This window comes from Rhipicephalus microplus, chromosome X, assembly GCF_043290135.1.
Source record: "Rhipicephalus microplus isolate Deutch F79 chromosome X, USDA_Rmic, whole genome shotgun sequence".
NCBI lineage: Eukaryota > Metazoa > Arthropoda > Arachnida > Ixodida > Ixodidae > Rhipicephalus > Rhipicephalus microplus.
In genome coordinates, this window is record NC_134710.1 from 326,982,893 (window position 1) to 326,991,496 (window position 8,604).

An 8,604-nucleotide genomic window follows, 5' to 3' on the forward strand; every position below is an offset into this window, starting at 1 on the left:
TACCCTTTTTTCAAGTCCTGCTAGCTCTTCATTATCTGGTACATCTTCAAAATCTCCTGTCTTCCTAAAATCCAGCTGCTAAGTTGTCTTTATATTCTGCAATGTTTTATTAATATTCGGCTGCTATATTTTGGTAATATGTTTATGCTATATCTTCTTCATAGTCTGCTGCTGTGTTTGTATAATATGCTGCTATGTCTTGTTCACATATTTTCTGCTACGTGTTTCCTCTCATTTCCTTCTCCTAGCTCCACTTCATACTCTGCTATGTTCTTCTTCTGCTGCTCATTTTCTTCATATTCTGCACTATGTCTTCTGCAATTTTATCTGCTATATTATCCTAATTTTCTACAATGTCTGTTTTTTCTGCTGCTACGCTTTCTTTATATACTGCTATGTGTTCATATTATTTTGCTGCATCTTTCTCACTTTTCTCTCCTATCTCCTACGTTTTTGTGCTATCTTGATATTTTACTGCTTTGCTTTTTCATATTCTGCTGCTTTGTCTTCTTGATATTCTGCATCTCTGTCACAATCTACTACGTCGTCTTCGTATTCAGCTACATTGTCTTCATATTCTGCTAAGTCATCTTCCTAATCTGGTACGTTATCCTTTCATTCTTTTAGGTCATCATTACAATGTGTTACCTTATCCTCATTTCAGCTATGTCTTCATTATATTCTTCAGCTGCGTCTACTTCATATTCTTCAGCTACGTCTTCTTTATATTTGTCTCCTATGTCTTCTTTATATACTTCAGCTGTATTCTTTATATTTGTCTCCTAGGTCATCTACATATTTTCATACATCTTCTTCGTTTACTTCAGCTCTGCCATTTTTATATTTTTTGACATTTTTTACGTTCTGCTTTGTAATCTCCTCATACCGGTGCGTAATATTCATATCCAATACAAGTGTCAACATTCTGCTATACAAACTTCATTTTCTTGTACTATGTCTTCATGTTCTGCTGCAAGTTCATATTTTTTTGTTTCTTAATTTTCTGCTACATCTTCATATTCTGCTACGCCTTCTTCATATTCTGCTGCTACGTCCTCTTCTTAATCTGACTTCTTGTTATTATTCTCTGGCATTGCTTCTAATAAGGCTGATGCTAAGTCTTGCTATTATTCTGCTGCTATGCCTTGATCTTGTTCTGCTGCTACGTCGTCTTCATATTGTGCACTACATCTTCTTCGTATTATTCTGCAACAATAGCTTCATATTCTACAATGCCTTTTTTCTTCTGCCGCTACTTTTCTTCATATACTTCTGCTATACCTTTTTCATATCCTGTTTCATCATCTTCAATTCATGTGCTACGTGATCATGAGTTTTGTGCTATATTGACATTTTCCTGCTATGGCATCTTCATGTTCTGCTGCTTCGTCTTCTTCATATTCATCACCTATGTCATAATCTGCATCATCGTCTTCTTATTCTGCTACGTAATCTTCTTAGTCTGTTACTTCATCCTTTCATTACTAAGGTGATCGTCACATTCTATAACGTTATCTTCATATTCTGCAATGTCTTCATCATATTCTTCAGCTACGTTTTTTCATACACTTCAGGTACGTGTTCTTCATAACTTTAGGCCAAGACTTCTTCCAATTCGTCCCCTACGCCTTGTTTATATTCGTCTCCTACATTTTCTTCGTATTTTTCTACATCTTCCTATACTTCAGCTATGCAAGTTTGATATTTTTTGACAAATTTTTTTGTTCCGCTATGTAATCTTCACATACCTCTACGTAATCTTCATATTCGCTACATAATCTTCACAATCTGCTGCACCAAATTCAATTTCTTGTGCTATGTCTTCATGTTCTTCTGCACCTTCTTCATATTCTGCCATTATGTCATCTTCGTAATCGTATGTCTCGTTAGTATCATTTTGCTATAGCTTGTTATTATTCTAATGCTACACCTTGTTCTTTTCCTGCTGCTATACCTTGTCATATTGTGCTGCTACATCTTCTTTACACTAATCTGCTTCGTCAGCTTCATATTTTTGTGCTAAATATTTATATTCTGCTACTACGTCTTCATAATCTCCCAAATCATCTTCATGTTCTTCTATGTCTCCTTCATATTCTTCTACAACATCATCTTTATTATCTGCTACGTTTGCTTAATTTTCAGCTACATTTTCATAATTTGCTTCGTCTGCATGCTTTCTTACATCTTCATATTTTCACACCATAGAGTTTCCTAAATGTGCACTAGACGAAACTTTGGCGCATTTGTCTCTGGGGGCTACAACGCACGCTGCTGCGGTGAGCATGGGAATGATGGGTAGTACACGGATTTGTGTAATGTTTGCACTTCTGGCTGCATACGAGTTTGTTTGGCTTGGAGATGTTTTCAAACTAAACATAAATCAGCAAATGTTCATTTCTTGCGCTTCACCACCTTTATCTGTTAGGACTATCATTTCAAATTGGGTCACAAAGCTCAGAATAGTTCGTTTTTTATTTGAAAAAATCCAAAACATCGCAATACACGAAGCCACAAGTGCGATTCACCACCAATGAATACGAAGACAAGGTAAATCTGTGTGTAACCGAACATTCCCTTAGCCGCTGAACAATCGCAGTGTGAGAGTCCCCTCTAATTATTTTAGAAAATTATGCCTCTACGACTTATTTTTCATATTCCTACTCGGTCTTGAAATTCTGCTCTATTTTCAAATACTGCTACATGGTCTACTTCATGCTCTGCTGCTATGTCTTCACGTTTTTTGCTACATCTTCATAATCTTCTCCTACGTGTTCTTTAAATTCTGCTTTATCTTCATATTGTTTTGTGTCATCTTCATAATCTACATCTTTGTCATCTTTATACTTTATTTTTACGTGTTTTCCACTTTCATCTGCTATGTCTTTTTTGATTTTCATCTGCTGCATCTTCTTCAATTTCTTCTGCTTCATCACCCTAACATTCTGCTACAACATCATTTTATTCTGTTATGCTTTCTTTAAATTGTTCTGCTTCTTCAAATTCTTCTGCTTCACCATCCTCATATTCTGCTAATTATTTTTCATATTTTATTATACCTCTTTCGTACTCTTCAGCTATGTCATTTTCATATTCTGCAACATTTACATATTCTGCAATTTAATCTTCATCGTCTACTACGTAAACTTCATTATCTACCACATCATTTTCATAATTTTCTATGCCTTTTTCGTATTTTAGCTACGCCATTTTCATATTCGCAACATCTTCTACTTGTTCTGCTGTGTAATCTTCATCTGGGACAACGTAAACTTCATATTCAGCCACGTCATTTTCATATCGTGTTAGGTTTTGTATATTTGGCTACATCTATTTTTCCTTCTGCTTCCCCTTCTTCATATTCCCCTGAGTCATCTTCATATTCCGCTTTATCAATCTTATATCCTATGTCTTCTGCGTATCCTTCAGCTACCTCGTCTTCATAGTCTCCTATGTCTTCTTCATTTTCATTTTCTAAGCCATCGTAACTTTCTTCTGCTTCATCTTTTTATATTCTACTGCTATGTCATCTCCATATTCTGCTTCATCATCATTTCCTTCTGGTATGTCGTATTCATTTTCTTCTGGTACTCTTTGTTTTCTTCTGCTACGTCATTTAAATATTCACCTGCATCTTCTCTATATACTGAACGTTTTTTAAGTTTCCTAGGATGTCTTCTTTATTTTTTCTGCTACGTTTTCTTTATTTCGTTCTCCTACGTCCTCCTGTTCTTCTGCTATGATTCTTCACACTCTGCTGCTATCATCTGCATATTCAGCTGCTGTGTGGTTCTTCCAAAATTCTGCTACGTCTTCGTGTCTGCTACATCTTCATATTCTCATATTTGTTCACTTTCTGCTACCTCTTCAAGTTGTACAGCGCCGCCGCAATTTTCTACCATGTCTGGCTGATATACTCCCGCTATGTTGTGTTCAATTTCATCTGCTACCTCTTCTTCATTTCCATTTGATATGTCATTTTAATATTCGGCGGTTATGTCATCTTTATAATCTACAAAGTCTTTTTCTTCTTGTGCTAGGGGTTGGTATTTCTCTGCTGCTACGTCTTGTCAAATATTTGCTGCTATGTTCTTTTCTTAAATGTCTGCTAAATCATCATATTCATCTGGTATGTCACATTCATACATTTCTGTGTCTTCATGTTGCGCGTCTTCGACTTCTTTATATTTCGCCGCTACATCTTCAAATTCTGCTCCGTGATATTATTAATCTGTCACACCTTCCTCATATTCTGCTTCATCATCTTCATATTGTGCAATGTATTCCTTATATTCTGCTATGTCTTCTTTACATGGTTCAGCTACATCTTCTTTATAATCTTCTCTTATGCCTTCTCTATATTTCGCTATATCTTCGTAATCTTCAGCTATGTCATTTTCATATTATCCGATGTCGTCTTTATATTGCGCAAAATAATCTTCATAATCTGCTACATCAACTTCATATTCTGCTAGGTCTAATTCTGCTGTTACGTATGCTTTATTTTCTTCTTCTCTGTCGTCAAGTTCTACTACATAATCATATTCGGCAACATGCTCATATTCTGCTGTTTCATCAATTTGTGTTACCTATTATTATTCTGCTTTGTCTTCTCCATAATCTCCTGTCTTTTTCATTTGAGCTCCTACGTTATCTTCGTATTGTGCAACATTTATTAAAACTTGGCTGATATAGCTTGCTATCATTTTGCTACTATGTCTTGTCAATATACTTCTGCTATGCCTTTTTCATATTCTGCTGCTGCGTCTGTAGAATATGCTGCTACGTTTTGTTCATAATATGCTGCTACTTTTTTTGTTTTATTGCCTTCTCCTTGCTCCACTTTATAATCTACAACGTTCTCCATGTTCTGCTCCTACATCGTCTTCTTATGTGCGGCTACGTCTACTTCATATATGCTGATATGTCCTATTTATTTTCATCTGGTATGTCATCTTCATGTTCTACGATGTCTGTTTTCATGTGCTGCTACGTTTTCTTCATATACTTCTGCTATGTATCTTTCATATTCTGCTGCATCTTCTTCAGATTCATATCCTATGCCATCGTGATTTTTGTGCTATTTTGATATTTTGCTGCTTTGACTTTTTTATATTCTGCTGCTTTGTCTGCTTTCTATTCTGAACCTATGTGTATTCTTCTATGTCATAATCATCTTCTGCTACATCGTCTTCATATACTGCTATGTCATCTTTATAGTCGGTTATGTCCTCTTCAGAATCTTTTAGATCATCTTCACATTCTGTTACGTCTTGCTCATATTCAGCTAGGTCTTCATCATATTCTTCTCCTGAATATTCTTCATATTTTGCTACACCTTCGTATACCTCAGCTGTGTCAATTTTATATTTTTTGACATCTTCGTGTTCCACTATGTAATCTCCAGAGACCGCTATGTAATCTTCATATTCACTACATATTCTTCACATTCTCCCTCACCAACTTCTTTTTTTGTGCTATGTCTTCATGCTCTGCTACAAGTTCATATTTTTCTGTTTCTTCATTTCCTGCTATATCTTCTTATTCTGGTACACCTTCTTCATATTCTGCTGCTACATCATCTTTTTATTCTCACATCGCGTTAATATTCTGCTGATGTATTTCGTTATATTTCTTCTGATATGTCTTATTATTCTGCTGCTATGCCTTTTTCTTGTCTTGCTGCCACGTCTTCTTCATATTAATCTGATACGTCAGCTTTGTATAATACAATGTCTTTTTTCTTCTGCTACTATTTTTTTGTATACTTCTCTTATGTCTTTTATATATTCTGCTTCAACATCTTCTACAAATTTTGCTGTGTAGTCTTCATCTGGGACAATGTAAACTCCATATTCAGGTACGTCCTATTTATAATCGAGTGCGTCTTATTTTTTTGCTATGTCTTCTTCAATTTTTTCTGGTACATCTAATTTTGCTTCTTCTGCTTCGTCTTTTTCAAATTCTTTTACTTCATCTCCATAGTCCACTATGTTATTCTTATATTCTATGTCTTCTTCATATACTTTAGCTACATCTTCATATTCTGCTATGTCCTTTTCCTTTTCATCTTCTGAGCCATCGTCACTTTCTTATGCTATATCTTGTTCATATGCTTCAGCTACGTCGTCTCCATAATCTGCTACATCATCTTCATTTCCTTTTGGTTTGTCATCTTTATTTTCTTTCGGTACTCTTCATTTTCTTCTGCTATGTCATTTAAATATTCCACTGCGTCTTCTTTTCATGTTGAACGTTTTCTTTTAATCCTCCTGGTACGTATTTCTTTTTTTTTGCTATGTCTTCTTTATTTCCATCTTCTATGTCCTCTTCACGTTCTGCTACATTTTCTTCACACTCTGCTGCTATGTTCTGCACAATCTACTGCTGCGTGTCCATCATATTCTGCTGCTACGTCTTCCTGATCTGCTATATTCTCATATTCTCCTTTTTCTTCGCTTTCTGCTGCGTCTTCGTGTTGTACTACTTCTTTGTCATAGTATTCCTTTGTTTCCTCATATTCTCCTGCTATGTTGTCTTCAATTTCATCTGCTACTTCTTCTTCAGTTTTTTCTGATATGTCAGCTTCATACTCGACTACTACGTCATCTTCATATTCTACAATGTCTTTTTCTTCTATTGTCATATTCTTCAGCTACGTCTTTGGTATTGCTCTGCTGCTATGTCTTGTCAAGCTTTTCCTGCTACGTTTTTTTTCTATACTTCTACATCTTCATATTCATCTGCTACGTTACCTTCACAATTTTTCAAGTCTTCATATTCTGCGGCTACAGCTCCTTCATATTCTGCTGCTATGTCTTCATATTCTGCTACATCATCTTTATAGTCTGTCATATCATCCTCATCTTCTGCTATGTCATCTTCATATTGTGAAAGGTCTTCTTTAGATTCTGTTACGTCTTCTTCATTATCTTCAGCTACATCTTCTTCTTAGTCTTCTTCGATGTCCCGTGTACTGAGATTTGGGCGCACGGTAAAGAACCCCAGCTGGTCGAAATTCACGAAGCCCTCCAATACGGCGTCTCTCATAATCATATGGTGGTTTGGGACACAAAACCCTAGTTATCAATCAATTCTTCTTTTATGTCTTCTTCATATTTTGCTACGTCCTCTTCGTTTTTTTCAGCTACGTCAATTTTATATTCTCTGTCTTCTTCATATTCCGCAACATAATCTTCATAATCTGCTAGGTCCAGACCTGCTGTTACGTATGCTTCAATTTCTTCTTCTCCGTCGTCATGTTCTAATACATGTTGATATTCGGCGACATGTACATATTCTGCTTTTTTATCACTTCTTGCTACCTCTTAATAATATGCTACGCCTTCTTCATGATCTTCTGTCTTCTTCATGTTCAGCTGCTATGTGATCTTCATATTCTGCAAAGTTTTATTTTTATTCTGCTGCTATGACTTGCTATCATTCTGCTCCCGTCGTTTTCATATCATGCTACGTTTTTCATAATCTGCTATGTCCTGTTTACCTTCTTCTGCTCCGCCTTCTTCATATTCTCCTACTTCATCTTCGTATTCTGCAATGTCAATTTTATATTCTTTGTCTTCTCTATATCCTTCAGCTACGTTATCTTCATATTCAGCTATGTCTCCTTCATTTCCATCTTCTAAGCAATCGTCTCTTTCTTCAGCTACATTTTATTCATATTCTTCAGGAACGTCATCGCCATATTCTTCTACATCATCATTTCGTGTTGGAACGTCGTATTCATTTTCTTCCGGTACTGTTCATTTTCTTCTGCTATGACATTTAAATATTTTACTGCATCTTCTTTATATTTTGAACGTTTTCTTTTAAGTCTCCTCTTACGTCTTATTCATTTTCTTCTGTTACGTCTTCCTTATTTCTATCTCCTACATCCTCCTCTTTTGCTTCGTCTTCTTCAAAATCGGCTGCTACTTTCTGCATATTCAGCTGCTGCATCTTCCTTCTAATTTGCTACTAGGTCTTCATGTTCTGCTACATCTTCATATTCTCCTACTTCTAGACTTACTTATATGTCTTCAAGTTCTACTATGCCTTCGTCATTTTCTACCATGTCTTGCTCATATTCTCCTGCTATGTCATGTTCAATTTCAGCTGATACCTCTTCTTCAATTGCACTTGATACGTCACCTTCATATTTGGCTGCTACGTCATCTTCCTAATCAACAATGTTTTTTTCTTTTGGTGCTAGGTCTTGGTATTTCTCTGGTGCTACGGCTTGTCAATATTTTGCTGCTATGTTTTCTTCTTAAACTTCTGCTAAATCTTCTTATTGCCACGTGCCAGTCCTCAAGCTGTGCTATCGCCCCAATACACTACACAATTCTCAGCGCAAACTGCGCATGCAGTTTTCTAGAAGCTTTGGGACTGTAGATTATCATTTCAATAAGATCATACCCACTCCGAGAACTGTACAGATTATTCTGCAACACTCGTCACCGCCAGTGATAACTCTAGAACATTCGATCGCAGGAGTATAAATGCCGACGCACTTCGCCGCTTGTCAGTAGTTGATCGACGACCGATGCTCCATTCACTGCTGTTCGTGCAAGACTGCTACTGTAATCGTACTTTCCATTTACC